Raw genomic sequence first — 20781 nt, 5'->3', positions numbered from 1 at the left:
TTCGTTTAGACATAACTAGACTAGGTCGCGGATAGGAGGTAAATAAATATGGGATAAAACAAAGGTAAATAATCATTTGTGGATAATGCTTAAAGGTTGATTTTACTTTTACAAATAAATTCCATTAAACAGTCATATATTGTTTTCCTATTTAGAGAAAGTAGGTAACATAAATTATAAGGTGGAAATATATTATATTTTAATAAATTTTCAATTAGTTTATTAGTTTGTTGAGTATACTTTGAGCACTCAAAAAATATATGATTTAAGTCTCCCTCTTTTTGATAGTCTAAACATAGATTTGAAGATAAAATGTTAATTTTCGCCAAATGAAAAGGATAACAGGCGTGCCCAAATTTTATTCTAATAATGGAAGTAATATATCTGCGGGGAACGGAATAATTTTTAAACCAGTACTCAGTAGGTACTTTAGGTTGAATCATCGCGTATTGAGAGGAACTATGTTTGCTAGATTCGTTCCATGTACGTCTCCATTGTTGGTTAACTTCATTTTTAACAATTGCACATATATCTGGATTAGAAGGTTTATGTCCGGTTAACGATCCATGTGTGATGGCTTTTTTTGCTAATAAATCAACATGTTCATTACAGGTGATACCTATGTGTGCTTTAACCCATAGGAAATGCACTTCTCTTCGTTTTTTTATAGATTTCATAAAGTATTTTTTTAATTTGGAAGATATAGTTGTTTAAATTATGACTTGGAAATATTATTGTCTGAATAGCTGTCAGTACGGAAAGTGAGTCAGAAACAATTACTGTAGACTTATTTTCTGTATTCATAAAATATAATAAAGCTTCATAAATTGGAATTGCTTCAGCGCTGAATATTGAGAAAGCATTATTTATTTTATACATTTTTTCTGTATTGTTTGATGGGACATAAAAGGCACATCCAGTGCCAAACGTTGACTTCGACGCATCTGTGTAGATAATTATAGACTCCGAAAAAACGTCCAAGATACTTCTTAAGATGTTATGACTGATAGCTGCATTTTCATGATAACTTGGCTTAATTACTTTTACCAAATGTAATAATGAAGGAAAATCTTCAAAGTCTAAGATTTCGTCTGGATTTGAAGTAACATCAAAGTTTGACATACTGAGAAAAGCTTCATAAAGTGGAGGTGAATTCTTGTGTTTCCAATATTTATTCGTCAGATCAGCTTCATTCAATTTGCTTATTTTTAAATGAAGGGAAGGATCTTTATGTTGTAATTTCATAATAAATTTTTTACTTAGATATTCTCTTCTATATTTCAGTGGCATCTCTAAAGCTTCGACATGTAACGCATTAATTGGAGTTGATTTCATAGCACCTAAACAAATCCTCAGAACTGTATTTTGTGTTACGTCGATTCTGCTTAGGGTCCGATCAGATGCAGAGCCATAGAGTACACAACCATAATCTATGATTGATCGTATATATAAGCTTTGTAGAAAAGTAATGATGTTTCAACATCTGCTCCCCACCACGTTTTTGAAATTGCTTTTAAAAAATTTATTCCTTGATTACATTTGTTTAGCATAAACTCAATATGTGATTTCCATGTTAGTTTTCGGTCAAGTATCATCCCCAAATATTTGATAGAAGTTTGGAAACTATACTCATGATTGCTTAATTGTAATTTATCAATATTTGGTAAGTTGTGTCGTGTGAAAATGCAAACACTAGATTTGTTTGTGGAAATTTCAAATCCATTTTGTTGGAACCAATTGTTTGACAAGTTGTGCATTTTATCTAATGTTTGTATACAATTATCATATTTTTTTGAAAACGAGTATACAAGAAAATCGTCAGCATATTGTATAATCTTCAAAGTGCAGTTTTCAATTTGGCTATTATGTAGATCAGCAGTGTACAAATTAAACAACAAAGGGCTCAATACTGATCCTTGGGGCAGCCCCAAGTTATTGTATCGTGGACCTATCAGACTACTGTTATGTGCTCTGAGATATATCTTTCTACATGAGTAAAAATTATATATTGTTCCTGCTAGTTGGGCTGGTATTTAGAAATTTTTGACTAATTTTTCAACTAAAATATCTAGACAGACTCTATCATATGCACCCTCTATGTCCATACATATTGCAGGTAAATAATTGTTGTCTGTAAATGTGTTTTGTATATCTACCACTAATGTTGAAAGGGCGTCTAAAGTACTTCTTCCTTTTCTGTACCCAAATTGAAGGTTGGAAAGTAATTTCTTTTTTTCTAACCACCATTCCAATCTCTGTTTTATCATTCGTTCGACTGTTTTAAGAAGGCATGACATAAGAGATATAGGTCTATATGATTGTGCCACGTTGAGATTTTTACCTGGTTTCAGTATTGGTATTATAATGACATCTTGAAATTGAGGAACTAGACTCCCATTTTTGACCATCTCATTGAATATTTCCAACAGCAAGAGTTTAGCTATTTTTGGAAGGTGTTGTATCATGGGATATTTAATATTATTCAAACCTGGACTTGTGTTATTACGATTTTTAAGAGCATATTCTAATTCTGTAATGTTGAACGGTTCTAGCAAAAAATGGTTTTGTTCATTTGAAGCATAGTTGTAGCTTTTTAGTAATTGGACTGATGGAGAAGCAACTTGATCAAAAATTTCGTCGACTAATGTATCATTAAGACATGTTGGATTAGTAATTGGTTTTCTATTGATCTTTCTAGCTTGATTCCATAATGCTGAGGAAAGAGTGTTTTTGTTTAAGTTTGAGGCAAAGTTTTTCCAACTTTCTTTAGCTATTTCCTTTAATTTTTTTTTACTTTTAGCCATGCTCTCTTGGCATTTTAAGTAATTTTCAAAGTTACGGTTTTGCTTATAATTTGAAAGTGCTTCTTTTCTTTCCTTGATAATGTTATCACAATTTGTATTCCACCACGGCGGAGAATTTCTGATTTTGTTTTTATAAGCTTTATATTGTGGAATTGATAGTTGAGCTGCATAATTTGTACAATCAATTAAAAAATTATATTTGTCCGACGTATTTTCCATTTGGTAATAGTTATTGAAAAACTGCTCTGCTGAAATTTCGTACATGGACCAATTAGCCTTTCTTGTATTCCATTTACTTTTAGGAATAATTTCTTCAGGTAAATGAATGTCGGTAATTTCCATATAGATCATAAAATGATTCGATCCCAAGGTGTCTGTATGTATAGACCAATTAATTTTATTGACTAGATCAGCTGTAACGAAAGTAACATCAATAGCTGATTTATTTTGATCTGGTTTAGTTAAAATGGTAGGTTCTCCATTATTAATTACTGTAAAATTTAAGTCATCTGCAGTTTTAATAAGTTGTATTCCAGTTGCATCATTATAATTAGATCCCCAAATCGTATTATGCGCATTGAAATCTCCACCTATAACTACTGAACCAGTGACCTGTGAAAATATATTTGCCCAATCACATACTGTACTTTTACATTTAGGAGGTTTGTATATAGATAATATATTGAGTTTAATATTTTTAAATTTTGTTTTGATGCCACAAAATTCAATATCAGAATTAAAGTTATAATTTAGTTTTAGTTCACTGAAGGTTACTGTGTTACGGATAAGAATCGCAACGCCACCAAACCGGTCTTCCTTCCTATCTCTTCTTATTAGGTTATAACCATTAAAACTGTAATGAGAATCTTTTTTAAACCATGTTTCGCTAATTAGTAAAATATCAATTTGTTTATTGTTTACGTATTGCATTAAACTGTTTTTGTTTGACATAATAGATCTAGCATTCCATTGACCAATTTTTAAAATATCTTGTACAGCCATTAGAAGCTATTATTGTTTACAGTATTTAAAACCTGTTCTAACTCATTAATTATAGTCTTATCGTTTAACGTTTTTATATCTTCAATTGAACGAATATGTTCCAAGAGGTTCATTATAAAATTTGTTATAGTTTTTGTCAACTGATTTTTATTTTCAACTTTGTTATAATTGGGTTTATGTGGATTAGCCGGTAAAGGCTGGGCAGGTCCAAATGTAAAGGGAAAGATAGGTTTATGAATAGGAGATTGTATGATAGGAGAGTTTGGTTTCCTTTTCTTTCCTACAGATGCATGTGAATTATTGTTCAATTGAGAAGATATTAGAGGGCGCGCTTTATTGGTCTGTGGGCCTAGCTGAGTGGAGACAGAATTTTTATTAATTTTTGGAAGCGAAGGAAATTCTTGTTCATTGTTTTCAAGCAAAGAAAAGTAATTTTGACTCATAACACCAGAAAATGATTGTTCACACAAATGTTTTGCCTCTAAAAAAGTAGTCTTTTGTTCGATCATTATACTTTTAATCTTTTTTTGTTTTTCATAAAAGGGGCACTTTTTTGATATTGTGACATGCTCATTACTTTTACAATGTATACAATACATAGCTTTATCGCAAGTATGATCAGTAGTTTTAGTTTGCCCACATTGAATACAACATTCCTGGGAACTTTTACATTGCTTTGACACATGACCAAATTTCAAACATCGATAGCATTGAACGACCCTACCAATAAATTGTTCTACCGGAAAATAAACTCTATTAAAACCTATATAGTTGGGTAGAATATTACCCTCAAAGGTGACAACTATAGTTTTTTTATCTACGTATTCAATTGTTTCCTCTTTTTGGATTCTACGCATTGTTCTATAAATATTTAAAACTTTGGAAGTAGATTCAATGTTTTCCATGAGATAATTAATGTCAAATTGGGTGTCTACATCCCTTATAAGCCCTTTAACTTCCAACAAGTGATTTGGAATGTAAGCTCTTAAATTTTGAGCGTCTAATAATTTATTTTTGACAAGATTATTAGCTTCTAAACGTGATGATAGCAAAACTTTTATACGATTACGGCCAATGCTTTTTATCTCTTTAATATGTGTAAGTTTCAGGGTCTTAAATAGTAGGTGACCTATCGCCATAGGGTGCAATCTAGAAAGACCAGTTCCATTCCCAATTTTTTCAATATAAACCCAAATATTATCTAAATTGTACTTATCTGAGATCAAGTTGAAATATTTAATATCCTTTTGTTTTTCTATCGGCAAAGTAGCACTAGGTTCAAAACTATTATTTTCCATTAAACTATCTTCACTATTCACTATTATGGTGGTAACTGGATATTTACTATACTGGAATGGGGTTTGTTTAACAGGAAGGCACTATGTACTCATTACTACTTTATTTGATTAAACTAATACCATATAAATGTATTCAGTTGATAGGTGATTACATTATTCTGCTCTAACGGCAGCAACCTGCCAAACCTAACTAACTAATTCGACTGACCCACTAATCCCTCAAATCTGATCGTGTTCCCATATTTATCAAATACTTCGTTTTGTAAATATGTTTGTATATATTCTCGTTAGTGTGTCAAAATGAATAATCACAACCTTGTTGAGTAAGCAAAACGTGGACTTTAGCTAAGGTGTTCTACTTTGCAATTATTATAACAAATATGAGTAATATTTATTGTTTTATAAATAAATATCTAACGAATACTTTAAGGTAATTTAAGGATTTCTAAAATATCTAAATAATGAGATAAATCCCATTATATCATCCCCCTTAGAAAAGAAAATTTTCTGAGCCATGTACCGTGCTTCCTTTTTCCTCCCCGAAGAGAAGAAAATTTTCTTATTATCATCATCAACTGACTACGTTATATGTATAGATTTATACAAATTTTTACAACAAAAAAAATATATATAAACAAAATTTACAAATATATACAATTCATTTCACTAATTATCAAACATCGTCTATTCTTAGTTATTGCTTTTCTTAATCTCGCGAAAATCTATACTCGGAAATTGTATTTTATACTTTACTTTGATTTCAGAGGTTTAAAAAATTACAACTCCTACATTTGAACTTACTTGTTAATTCTACTTCTTTACTAGACCTTTAAGGTCTTCTACATCTTGCATCCCTAAATTCCTGTCTGATCTGATATACTCAGTCTAGGTGAGATCCAGTTAGTTTCAAAACACGAAATGGGTATGCTAATATCTTGTAATTTTCATTTTGTACCTTTTCCTTGACAAGAGTTAGTTTTTATTGTCTAAATTGTCTTTAATTGTACTTTATTATAAAATATTTATACTAAAATTCGACCGATATTTAAAAAATTTAAATAAAAAGTCGGTATCAAAAAAAATATTTAGCATTCAGTTAAAAAAAAATCGAAAGAAAGTGTTAATAAAAATAGACCATATTTTGTTAAAAAACTATCATGAAAATCTCCTAATAATGAAAATCTCCTGAAATATCATGAAAATTTCCTATAAGAAAATTTCAGCTTGCAATTGCTGAGTAATTAATATTAAGTCTGGACGTCCATTAAAATATTTACATAAAAACTACTAATGAGAAAAACCTACAATAGCTAAATAGTTAATCTAAAATTTTTTTTTACTAGCTAAATAGAAGTTCAGTTTCTTCACGCGAATAGTCACTTTTAAGTCACAAAAATAATCTCTATTTCTTTAATTGAAATACAGTCTTACATGACCTCATTCGAATAAAATAAGTATATCTATATTATATAAATTTAAAGTTATTTTATATATTATACTAATAATTATGTTACTTGAAGCAATACAAAGTATTCTTCTTAAATAGTAATTTTTTCTGTAGGTACTGTAACTTTTTGTACTGTAGATACAAAATTCTCTTCAATTCGATTTTTCCATATCTTTTGACATTAATCTTCTTCAAATTATCTTTAATACTTGTCTTTCTTCTAAGATAACTTTTTAAATCTTAATTTTCCATATTATTTTGCCTTTTTCCTCAAATGGGATTTTATTTTCCTTTAATATAACTCCGTTACTTCAGTGTATTTATATAACTTGTTTTGTTTTTATTTTTCTTCTCATATCAGTTCATCATAATTTCTTAACTGACTTTCTTTTCGTCACAAATCATTGTATAAAATTAATTCACTCTCTCACAAGGAAATTCGTTTACTCAATAAAAATTCCATATGCCATTATGGTAGTAGTTCTGGGCTCTCTCACGAGGACGAATTTTATTAGTCCTATGTACGTGGTATAATCATACTCCTTGTATATAAAAAATTGACAATGGTTATTCATTTAAAAAAAAAATTAATTTCTTTTCCATAGTCATTTTTAATTTTTCCTTTTTAGGATTCATTTCTTGGTATTGTCATATTTATCATAAGTAAAAATCTTTTCATTTCTTTGTATTTACGTGCATTGCTCAACAAAAATTTTCATTGATTGAGACATTTCCGTCTCCAATATAAGTCCTTTATGCTGGATTTTCCAATTTCTCCATCATCTTAAAATACTTTCTTTTATCTTTCCTTATTTATAAATATATTGTTCGAATACAAATATCTTATATTTTCAGGTTGATTTTATTTATCATAATAACTTTCTTCGTAAAAATTATCGTTTAGCGAATTCCTATGTAGTTCATTCGTTTCAATTTTCAATGTCAAACACGTCATATCATCATAATATTATACTCGAAGTACTTAGTTTAAAAATAGTAAATACTGTTATAAACAAAATAACTTCCTTATGCAAAAAGTGCAGAAAAAGCAGAAATACATCAATCAAAATAAACTTATATACGTTCTCGTATGGTTAAAAATAATTATATTATTTCTTCGATATAATATAATACAAGAATTGTTATATTTCTATTAAAATAAAATTATCGATTAAGATTATTTATATATGATATGTAATTCTCAAAAAAAAAAATCTTCTAAATTAGTGAAATACTTTTAAAACTTAATAATATACGAAAAAATTTTACCTAATTTAATTATATTTAAGTAATAATTAATAATTCTAGTTCCTCTAAAATGATTATATTTATATTATATTAATAAAAAAATTATTCATATCTGTGAGACTGTATATGCAACTTAAAAAAATAGCTAAAAGTTACTCACGATTAGGTACACATTTGTCCACTAGGCATTGTCCATTTCTTTCCATTTGTCCTCTTGACGTTTGGGCGTGGTCCCATGTCTCCAAACCTTCGTCCATGTCGACGTCTACCATTTGGACTCCCTTATCGTTGGCCTCTCCAGCTCCACATAGTCTCCATATAGTCTAACGATACCAATTAATATGAGGATTGGTACTTTACCCCAAATTTTCTTCGTTTCCTCCAGTTTTTTGCCATCTTTGCTGTTTTCTACTGCTTCAGAAGTCCTAGTTCGTCTCTCAAAAGGTCGCCATATGGTGGTAGTTGGATATTTACTATACTGGAATGGGGTTTGTTTAACAGGAAGGCACTATGTACTCATTACTACTTTATTTGATTAAACTAATACCATATAAATGTATTCAGTTGATAGGTGATTACATTATTCTGCTCTAACGGCAGCAACCTGCCAAACCTAACTAACTAATTCGACTGACCCACTAATCCCTCAAATCTGATCGTGTTCCCATATTTATCAAATACTTCGTTTTGTAAATATGTTTGTATATATTCTCGTTAGTGTGTCAAAATGAATAATCACAACCTTGTTGAGTAAGCAAAACGTGGACTTTAGCTAAGGTGTTCTACTTTGCAATTATTATAACAAATATGAGTAATATTTATTGTTTTATAAATAAATATCTAACGAATACTTTAAGGTAATTTAAGGATTTCTAAAATATCTAAATAATGAGATAAATCCCATTATACTATGTCTTTCGTCTGAGAGGACGTCCCTAATGAACTTTGTTCCCCCATAATGGGGGAACCAATTTAATTTGTTTATTTAAAAATTCACTGGACTATAAAATTATATCTTTATCGATTATTAAATTTTTAACGAGTTTTTAATAATTCAACAAAAATTGATGAATCCGGTTCTCTTTGTAAACGATAGCCTGCGATCGATTCGAAGGTACGAATAAGACTGTTTATAAAAGTTAATAAAGGGTCTTTTTAAAAAGTACCTTAGTGAGTTTAAACCTCTAAGTAACATCTTAAAACAAAATTATAGTGAAGTTTGTCCACCCTATAAAAATTTTATGGGGGTTTTGTTTCCTTAAACCCCCCCAAACTTTTGTGTACGTTCCAATTAATTCATTATTGTGGTACCATTAGTTAAACACACCGTTTTTAAAACTTTTTTGCCTCTTAGTATTTTTTCGATAAGCCAGTTTTTTATCGAGATGCGGCTTCTTTTTTAATATACAGCGTGTCTACTTAAGTTGGAAACATATGGCAAACTTTTTTATTATTAATTTTACGAAAAAAAGTTATTCTTCATAAAAAGTTCTGCATGCTCTAAAACCTAAGATTCAATCATTAGATATCAAATTTTATCAATATTATACGAGGTATGTCAAAAAATATGAATTTCGTTCAAGGGTAAAGTACCTTTATTTCTCTGAATATCGAAAATTCTTATTATGGAAAGTTATTTGGAATTAAAAACTAAGATCAAATATGCAATTACATGCTTCTAATTGAAAAAAAAAATAGTTTACAAATTTTTCTCAAATTTATGAATACCCAACATCGTTTTTATTTATTACAAATATGATACTTAACTCTTTTATTATTCATTTTACGAAAAAAAGTTATTCTTCATAATTTATGAAATTTATGAATAGCCAACATCGTTTTTATTTATTACAAATATGATACTTAACTCTTTTATTATTCATTTTACGAAAAAAAGTTATTCTTCATAAAGCTCTGCATGGTCTAAAAACTAAGATACAACCATGATATATCAAATTTTTTTAATTTTATAACGAGGTGTGTCAAAAAATATGAATTTCGCTCATGAGTATAGTATGTACCTTTATATTTCACAATATTTCAAATAGAAGGATGTAATTTCATATTGAAACATTGTTTTTAATTCTAAACAACTTTTTGTAATAACAATTTTCAATATTGTGACAAATAAAGGTACTTTAGTCCTGAGTGAAATTCATATTTTTTGACATACCTCGTATAAAATTAATAAAATGTGATATTTGATGATTGCATCTTAGGGCTTAGGACATACAGAGATTTTTATAAAGAATACCTTTTTTTCTTAAAAGTAATAATAAAAGAGTTATCTTATGTGTAATAAATAAAAACGAAGTTAAGTATCCATAAATTTGAGAAAAGTTTGGAATTTTTTTTTTCAATTAAAAGCATATAAATTCATATTTGATCTTAGTTTTTAATTCCAAACAACTTTTCATAATAAGAATTTTCGATATTCAGAGAAATAAATGTACTTTACCCTTGAACGAAATTCATATTTTTTGACATACCTCGTATAATATTGATAAAATTTGATATTTAATGACTGAATCTTAGGTTTTAGCGCATGTAGAACTTTTTATAAAGAATAACTTTTTTCGTAAAATTAATAATAAAAAAGTTTCCCATATGTTTCCCACTTAAGTAGACACCGCTGTATATTTACATAAAAATTTTATGAGGGTTTTGTTCCTTTAAACCCCCCAAATATTTGTGTACGTTCCAATCAAACTATTATGGTGGTACCATTAGTTAAACATAGTGTTGTTAAAAACTTTTTTGCCTCTTAGTCTTTTTTTGACAAGTCACCGTTTATCGAGATGTGGCTTTTTTTTTCAAAATATACCTAAATGTAAATTATAAATAAATTTTCAGATCATTAACAGGTCTCTATAATCGTACTTAACCATATACAAATATGTGATGGATTCGAAAAATATTCAAAATATGTCGATAAACACTGGATTATCGAGAAAGTACTAGGAGGCAAAAAAGTTTTAAAATCATTGTGTTTAACTAATGGTGCCACAATAATAATTTAATTGGAAAGTACATAAAAGTTTGGAGGGGTTTAAAGGAACAAAACCCCCATAACATTTTTATGGGGTGTACAAATTTCACTTTAATTTTTTTAAGATGTTGCTGCCATAAGAATGCCTTCTTCTAAAGGTGCCTATCTTCTGGAGATGTTGGCGACCACATTGACCCATCTAATTCTATTTACAGCAGCTCGAAATAGATCAGTTGATGTTAGACCAGTCCACTTCCTAAGATAGGTCAATTGGCCAGCCAGGATATACGTCTACGTCCAGGGCCTCTCCTGCCATTAATGTTGCCTTGTAGAATCAACTGTAGCAGTCGGTATTTATCGTTACGCATAATGTGGCCGAAGTAAGCCAATTTTCTGTTCTTTACGGTGTTTATTATTTCTTTATCTTTTCTTAGCCTCTGGAGAATAGTTATATTAATTGTGTGGTATATATATGAGACATACGTCGGTAGCACCACATTTCAAATGCCTCTAACCGTTTTATGACATCTTCTGTCAGACTCCAGCTTTCAACTCCATAGAGGATGACACTAAAAACGTAACATCTAAGAATTCTTATGCGTATATTGATACTTAAAGACAAGTTGCACAGAATCTTCCTAAGACTGTTAAAAGAGCTTCTGGCTTTTCAATACGAGTTTTTATTTCGTAGCTATGATCCCAAGTATCCTTACGCTTGTTTCACATTATAAGAATTTCGACCGTGCGATGGTTAAAATCTACATAGTGGCTCGAGCAACTTTCTCCCTTCACCGCTTGAAACATTTGGCGAAGGGAGAAATATTCCATATGATTGCCCGAGCCACTATGTAGATTTTAACCATCGCACGGTCGAAATTCTTATAATGTGAACGAGCCGTTAATGTTGCAGCCTAGATAGCACATTTTCTGTACTCTCTCTAGGGGTGTATTGTTTACGGTAATTTGGGCGTTTATGTTGGTGTTTTTACTAATGATCATTATTTTTGTCTTGTTACAATTTAGTTTTAGGCCGTATTTGTTACATGCTTCTACAACATTATCCATGATCATTTGGAGCCCCTGAGCAGTATCTGCCAGCAGATATGCTGGTCACATGTCCATTTTCAATAAAAAATCTCTAAGAGTTTTCGATATATGAAAAAAAATCGATTTTCATTTTGTAACTTCAAAGGCCGTGACCGGTCTCACCTTGCGTAAAGAAGGGGCTTTGAATTGAGTACTTCAGTACTTTGCGTAAGACAGACTGGGCGGGGAAGTCCTCAACCTCGACACGGCGCGACCCAATGGCTGATAGGGAAAGTTCCTGCAGATATGCAGGACAGGTACGAATAAGGCATTGCCAAATAAGTACCCGCGGATCAACTGAGGATGTGACATTAGGCAGCAGTAATGTCATTACTTGATTAAGGCTGTGGGAAAGTAAAAAAAAATCCTGTAGGCTTAATTCTAGATACTCACAGGCGCCACTCGCATTATGAGTTAAGCGGCTGTGACACTGCGATGGGGAAGGCAACGGGAAACCACCCCATAAATAATACCTAGTTCATTCATCATGGTTAATGTAAACCAATTTGGAGAAGATACTGATCATGGACTTCGGATACCAAGATCTGGCAGGGAGGAGGAAGAACACGAATATGTAAGGCTTCCCAGGTCGTCAACCCACGAAATCCTTACCAATATTTAAACAGTAATAGAGAAAAAATGTGCAAGTAGAACGTTCAAAAAATCTGTACTTGGAATGTTCGAAGTATGTTTGAAGGGGGAAAGATACACAACACCATTCAAGAAATGAAAAGACTAAATATCGACGTGATGGGAATCAGCGAGATGAGATAGCCAGGCTCGGGACAGTGCTGTGTAGATGAGCATATAGTACATTATGCGGGAAACGATGAACCACATCACTGGAATGGCGTAGGCGTAATTCTGATCAAAAAGATTGCTGGGGCTGTGATCAGCGTGCTACCTCTCTCTGACAGAGTCATTCTCATGAAGCTGCAAAGCCGGCCAGTTAATACCAACATCATTCAAATCTACGCTCCAACGTCAGAAAAACCAGAGGAGGACATCGAGGAGTTCTACGCACTTGTACAAAAAGCACTAAAATATACCAAGAAGAACGAGATTACCATCATCATGGGTGATTTCAATGCCAAAGTCGGTAAAAACAGAATAGAAGACATTGTCGGATAACACAGCTTAGGCGAGAAAAACGAAAGGGGAGATCGAATTATCCAATTTTGCCGGGAAGAAGGTTTTACTATTGCTAACACGTGGTTTAGACTTCCCCCGAGACGACTTTACACATGGAAATCACCTGCAGATACAGCCAACAATATCATCAGAAACCAGATAGACTTTATTCTCATTAACAAAAGGTTCAAGAACAGCTTGACTTCACCACAACCCATTAGTGAGCCAGGTAGAACTCAAACTAAAGAAACTCATCAAAAGTAAACCTAAACAGAACCTGGATTATGACACTCTAAAAGACCCCTTAGTTCGTCAGAACGTAAGAGATGTAATGAGAGTAAAACTAGAACCCGCTAAACAACAAGAACAGAGTGTAGAACAAAAATGGAGTTATATCAAAGACGTCGTGCTGAATGCGGGAAAAGAACATCTGGGAAAGAAAACAAGAGTAAAAAATAAAGAATGGATGACTAATAACATTCTGCAGATGATGGATCAAAGGAGATTAATGAAGAACAGGGACGTGAAGAAATACCAAGAAATCAACCAAATAATTAAAAAAGAAATACGAAGAGCCAAGGAGACATGGATGCAAGAAAAATATAGATTAATCGAGGAGCTCCAAGTGAAACACGATCATATAAATATTCACCGAAAGATTCGAGAAGCCACTGGTCAACACAAGAGGAGAAACACACACCTCCTCATAAACAAAGACGGGAACCTGGCGACGACAGTTAAGGAGAAGCTGGTGACCTGGAAAATGTACATCGAAGAACTCTTCTGGGACTACCGAGGCAACCTTCCAGAAATAAATTGCATGACAGGGCCGTCAATACTAGAAAGCGAGGTGAAAGCGGCTTTAAAACAGTCTAAGAATGGTAAAGCCACAGGTCCGGACGAAATACCCGTCGAACTTATTAAGGTGATGAGTGAAGTAAGCACGAAGGAGTTAACTGAACTGTTCAACGCCATATACGATTCAGGTAATATCCCAGAGAAATGGCTATTGTCAACGTTTGTAACAATACCAAAAAACGATCTGCGAAAACGTGCGAAGATTTCCGGACTATCAGCCTTATGAGTCATGCACTTAAGATTTCTCTTAAAATCATACATGTCAGAATTTACAAGAAATGCGAGGAAAATGTCGGTGAAATGCAATTTGGATTCCGCGATTCCATGGGTACACGTGAGGCACTTTTCACCTTACAAGTTCTACTTCAGAGATGCCGCGATGTTAGTTGTGATGTCTATGCTTGTTTTATTGACTACGCCAAGGCATTTGACCGTTTCCAGCACCAGAAGATGGTCACCGCCCTACAAAGAGCAGGATTAGATGAGAAGGACATTCGGATCATCATGAATTTATACTGGAACCAGCGTGCTCAAGTCAAGGTCGAAGACCAGTTGACCGACCAAGTGAAGATCATGCGAGGAGTAAGGCAGGGCTGTGTGCTCTCGCCGACTCTTTTCAATATATACTCTGAGGAAATTTTTACTGAAACCCTCACAAACCTAGAGATGGGAATCCGAGTGAACAGTGAATACATCAATAATATCCGCTACGCCGATGACACTGTATTACTAGCAACCAGCCTAAAGGATCTACAGGCCTTACTAGACCGTGTGAGAACTGTGAGCGTAACATACGGACTGAACCTTAATATTAAGAAAACTAAATTCATGGTTGTCAGCCGTGTAAATTTAAATCCCGGGGCACTAATCGCAGATAGCGAAGAGATCCAGAGAGTCGACAGATTCACTTACCTCGGAACTACCCTCAACTCACAATGGGACCACGCTCAAGAGATTAGATCCAGAATTGAAATGGCACGGTCTACATTTATCAAGCTGAGATCCTTGCTGTGCTGTAGTGATCTCAGTTTGGGAACCAAGATGCGGATAGTGAGGTGCTACGTTCTTCCAGTGCTACTGTATGGAGTTGAAGCCTGGACACTGACGCAAGCCACTGAAAAGCGGATTGAAGCCTTCGAGATGTGGACCTACAGAAGGATACTAAAAATATCTTATGTGGACCATGTCACCAACATTGAGGTCCTACAGCGCATGACAAAAGAAAAAGAAGTGCTTAATTTAGTAAAACAACGTAAGCTTGAGTACCTTGGCTACGTGATGCGAAACGAAGAAAAATATCGAGTTCTTCAACTCGTCATGCAGGTCAAAGTATTTGGCAGGAGAAGACCGGGACGCCGTCGTATCTCGTGGTTGAAAAACCTCCGACAATAGTTTGGGATAACCTCCGCGGAGCTGTTTCGCAGAGCAGTCAACAAAACAATGATAGCCTTGATGATCGCCAACATCCGGACCGGATAAGGCACTGAAGAAGAAGAAGAAGAACTTCAAAGGGCTGTAACTTTTTTGTGTGCACTATTGTATAGAGGTAAGTGAGGTTCAGTCAAACTATTTTTGACCCCAGAATGTGCGGTATAATTTATGAACAATCTTTTCGGGGCACCCTGTATAATTATGTATTATATATGTATTTTATATCACTTAAAACTTTTTAGACTTTTTAAAAAATATTTTATTTTGAAAATACAAAGAATCAAAGTTACATGTACTAAATCTAAATTATTACGAACAAAAATTAAATACCGGCAAATGGTTTTATATGTTTAACAAAATGCTAAGGCCGTGAGAAAGCCTGGACGTAGTAGTTCTCGCTGACATTGGCATTGAAACTGGATGCGTCGATTCAGATGGCTGACACCTGATATATCCCGATGGGAAATAAGTAGGTACTTCATTATTAAGGCTAGTTGGTAAAAACGGATATAACAACTCCCCCTTTAAGATGGAAGTTAATGCGTGGAAGCAACTTTCAGACTGTCTGTTTGTTGCTATTCAGTTGGATCCGCTCCTCTTGGTCTCTGGAGTCACTTAGCTGGATACTGGGTTTTCATCTTGGAAGTGATGAAAGTGATTGCAGCAATTGAATGGTATTTGAACTGGGTGACTTTTGTACGTATCATTGTCATAAGCATTGATCAATTTCTAGGAGTGTACTCTTGTACTACCAATAAAGGCATCGCACGTGGTTGGTGTCGATGATTTCTGTTGGTGTCGATTTGACTTCTCTGGATTCGCATTTAATGGAAATGGGCGGTGGTTCAGAAACTGTTATGAGCCAAAGGTTCATGCTGATCTTCTGGACGTTGTGGTCTTTGCAAATACTACGGAAGTCTGGCATGTTCTGGGAATGCGTTCTTGTCGCTTCAGAAGTTGGGCTTCGCATACGGCGTCGCTGTCGATTGGATTGTAACAGATCTTGGTTCTGGATCGAAGTGTTTTGCATGACTCAAGACTATTTATTCTAAGGTATAACAAAGAATCATAGTTTCGCGCAATATATTTATGTGTTTTTGTTAAAATTGAATGTAAACCTGTTCGATTATCCAGTATTGGTATTGGATAGAGACTATATAAAGTATATTATTGTTCTGCATCAGTTAAAGGAATATTTAAGACAAACACAATTCTTGTGTCTAATTGATAGGTCTGTAATTCGATAATATTGAGATATTGAGGGAGGTTTGAAGTATAGATAGATAGGGGAAGATTATTTTTCTGTGATGATTGTGATATATGCCTAATTAAGCGATTGAGGGAGGTTTGAAGTATAGATAGATAGGGGAAGATTATTTTTCTGTGATGATTGTGATATATGCCTAATTAAGCGATTCAATTAAATCAAACGGGGTAATGATTGAACTATGTAATATTTTTAATCGAGCAAAAGTTATAGCATTTACTATATCATTTAACGAATCTTCGATAAATGAATAGTTTTCCATTAGCAATTCACAAAAGTTCAGCATATCGATTTGAGATTTATAGAATTTTAATTGGTCAGAGATATTCATTATTGATTTTCTAATTTCTTTAATATTATTGTTGAAGGTTTCCTCATCTATTTGTAATTTTCGGATTGTCGCGTTGAAACTCTTAATGAAAGAAGTGGTAACCGATATTTGAATTTTTAATAGGTTTTCGATTTGATACTCATCGCGGGATATCTTAGTAAATTTATACATTCATTGAAATATTCGACATCTGACGAATCTAAGTTTCCGGTTATTGTTATTGATTTCCATATTGAATCTATTCCGTTAATAAGTTCACGTTTTTTCTCGGAAAGCGTATTGTTTCGTATCAGCGATTATTTCTGTATATTTAAGGTTAACGGAACTAGATATTTGTTTGAGGAGACTTATGTGAGTTTGGGCTTTTAGATTTGAATGAGGTTTGAATGAGATTTAAATGAAGTTTGAATGAGATTTGAAATGCCAGCCAGAGGCGGATTTGAAGTTTTGCCGCCCCTGGGCTATCCACAATTTGCCACCCTCCCCCCATCATTTTTTACTTTTTTACCAAAATTTGCCGCCCCCTGAATTCTGCCGCCCCGGGCTATAGCCCATTTAGCCCATATGTAAATCCAGCCCTGATGCCAGCATTCGAAGTACATTTTCTTCAGTGGTATCTAATAAATTGTCTAAGATTCTGTTATTTTTTTTGTCGATAACATCTTTGATTGGTTGCATGTCTTTGTATAAAAAGAAGGTCCATTTGTCGTTTAAAATTTTGAGATTGAAAAGATTAAGTGAAAGCGTAAAAAAAAGCAGTGTTAAATATCAGTAAAGAAACATAAGTTAAAGCTAATAGAAAACAGAAAACAAAAGAATTGTGTGACGAGGGAATACCAAAAAATAATAGAAGCAATTAGAAAAATAAGAATAAGAATTTAACAATTAATAGTGATTATAGTAGAAAAGAAAACAGAGAATTGAGGAGAATGATAAAAATAATATGCAAAAACAAAAGAAAATACAATGAATATAAACTCAAAGAGGTCGAAGAAAGATTCCAAAAAAGGGGCATTAAATCCTTTTATCAGGAAACAAGAACAACGGAAAGAGGATATAAGAAAAATATCCCATACATGAAAAATTATGAAGGTACATTAATAAATGAACCAGGCTGTTAATGAGAAATTGGCAAATTTACTTTACGCAACTGCTATACGAAAATGAAGAAGAAAGGAGAATAATCCATGAAATTGAATATGACCTTATAGTAATAGAAACTTCTACAAAGGAAGAAATAGAAAATGATATAAAGGGAGAAAACAATAAAAGTTTAGGAAATTTGAACGAAAATAAAAGAGCAGAAAATTTATCAGTATTTCAACTAATAACAGAAATATCGGCGGAAATGATAAAAGTAGGAGAGAAAAGGCTACACAAAGAGATACATAACTTGATAACTTGATAAAAAGCATAAGAGAAACAAAAAAATATCAACAGAGTGTGTTATAGCAGAGGTACGTCCCATACACGAAAATGTGACAAAAATGAAATGTGACAACTATAAAGGTATCGCGTTGTTCGAAGTAGTTAATTTAGAAAATCTTGATACAAATCATAAGGAAAGCGAAATAAATACAAGTAAAAGATATTGGTCGAATATCAGGCATAATTTACTTTAGAACAGAAGTAATCGGTCGACAACAGACCAAACGTTTGCGCTAAAAGGAATCCACACTACCGCGCTACGAATATAAACATCAGTATAATATGTCCTGTTCGTTGACTTTAATCATGTAAACTTATACTCACGACTTATATCATGTAAGACTATGATAAGGTAAAGCGGCAACAGATGTACGATCTAAATAAAGAGATAAGCCTACTAATTAAAATCGTCATGATGGAAAAAAATGCCTATGGATAACAAAATAAACGAAAAAGCAAACAAGGGGTATAAACCAAGCAATTTTTAAACAAACGAAGGATGACAGTAAGGGTACAAATTATCAATGACTCTTTTTTTTAATCTAATACTAGAAGGAATAATCAGAAAAAGTAAAATAAAGATGCAGGAAATATTTTCTTTTAACATGGCCATCAAAGTATGGCAATGTATAGATTTAACACTATTAATTACAAGTAAGAAAGAACTAAAAGGATTAATGAACAATAATATAATAATAGAAAAGAAAAGGGGTAAAAGATTTAGCCTTCTAATAAATAAGGAAATAAGTAATAAATAAGGAAAAGACAAAATGCATGATAATGGGAGAAAGACATAAAGAAAAACAAGATAATTTCGCCTTAGATAGAATGAAAAAATTTCTGTTCGAATGAGTTTCCGAGTTTACTCAGGTGAGTCTGAAATTATGTGAAAATGGACACGGGGAAGGAAAGATAAAGACAAAAATAGTAAAAGGAAACAAAAAGTATGGAGTGTTGTGATCATTAGTGAAATTCGAATATGTCTCGAGAAAAACAAAAATTATAATCTACAAAACATAAGTACAGCAGGCATACAGCTACATACGCATGTGAAACATGGGTACAAAAATCAGAAATATATTTTTTAGAGAGATGGGAGAGAAAATACAAGAGCGATATAGAGAGGTGAGAAAATAAATAATAATAGAGTAGAAAGAATAATAAGAGACTTTTTTTATTTTATAATGGCTTTGGCTTAGTCAACTAGCCAGACTATTTGTTTTTTTTTGTATGGAATAAGAGACTTAAATAACGAGTCAAAAATATTTATTTAAATTAGAGCATATGGAATATGATATTTAGGACAAATTGAAAGAATGGAAAAGGAAAGAATGTTGAAAATGGTACTATCACGAAAATCAATACATCAAGAAGAAAAGATAGACCAGGATGGATATTAAATGTCACAGTATATGAAGACTTACGAAAAAGTAATAAATATCAAGAATTGAAAAGAAAAGGCTTTAGACAGAAAACAATGAAAACAAGTAGTTAAAAAAAATGTATGGACAGACTACATAAAATTTGTATATTGTAAATATTTAATAAAAATAAATGTAATATTGTCTATAATATAGTAGTACACTGTAATATTATTATATACTTAATAATAATTGTGAGGAAAATTAAATTTCTCAGCTCGATGCACTCAAGGGCTCTTGAGCTTAATAAATAAAATAAATTCTTCATGAAAGAAGATTCCAATGTTGATTGGGGTTAACATATAATGGGAGTGGATGACTGAAATGAATCTAAGGAATTTGAAAGAGAATTCATGATAGATAATTTATCAAAATTTACTTTGATTGTTCTATTGGATTGGATATTTAATAAAGTAACAGAATTTACGCGAGTTTCTTGGGTTTCGAAAGGGCTAATAAACTTATTTTGGGGTTGGATGCAAAGTGCTCAAAATATAGCACAATGGACAAAAATGAGGAAGGCCTATGTCCATCAGTAGACGCAAAGGGCTGGAGGATGAATAAACTTATTTTGGGTTTTAGCTTTAGGATTACTTAAGTCCCTAAAGTACTTTGATAAAGAGTTTTCTCAGTATAAAGTGTTTCGGGTGGTCTAACAGAAGTATATCCAAAAATTAGTGCGTAAGGTATAAATCCATGAGTTTTTGCATTATAAAATATTTCGGATGGTCTAATACAGCGGTTCTCAACCACCGTGTCACGACACACTAGTGTGGCGGAAGAACCTATCAGGTGTGTCGCGAGATTTACGAATACGATATTTTTATTTATATTTTTTCACTTGTTATAATATACCCATCATGCATTCAACCATTTTTTTAACTATTAGGTATATACCACGTTATACCAATCAATAAGTGCAATAAAGTATAAAGAGTTAATATATTCATCTGTACTTACCTACCACTAGCAAAAATTTGTACATATAAGGGTGTCGCGAATCTGTAAGGAGTACGTTTTAGTGCGTCTCTGAGTAAAAA

The sequence above is a fragment of the Diabrotica virgifera genome, chromosome 10 (assembly GCF_917563875.1).
Source record: "Diabrotica virgifera virgifera chromosome 10, PGI_DIABVI_V3a".
Lineage (NCBI taxonomy): Eukaryota > Metazoa > Arthropoda > Insecta > Coleoptera > Chrysomelidae > Diabrotica > Diabrotica virgifera.
Note: the sequence above shows the minus strand (reverse complement) of the source record.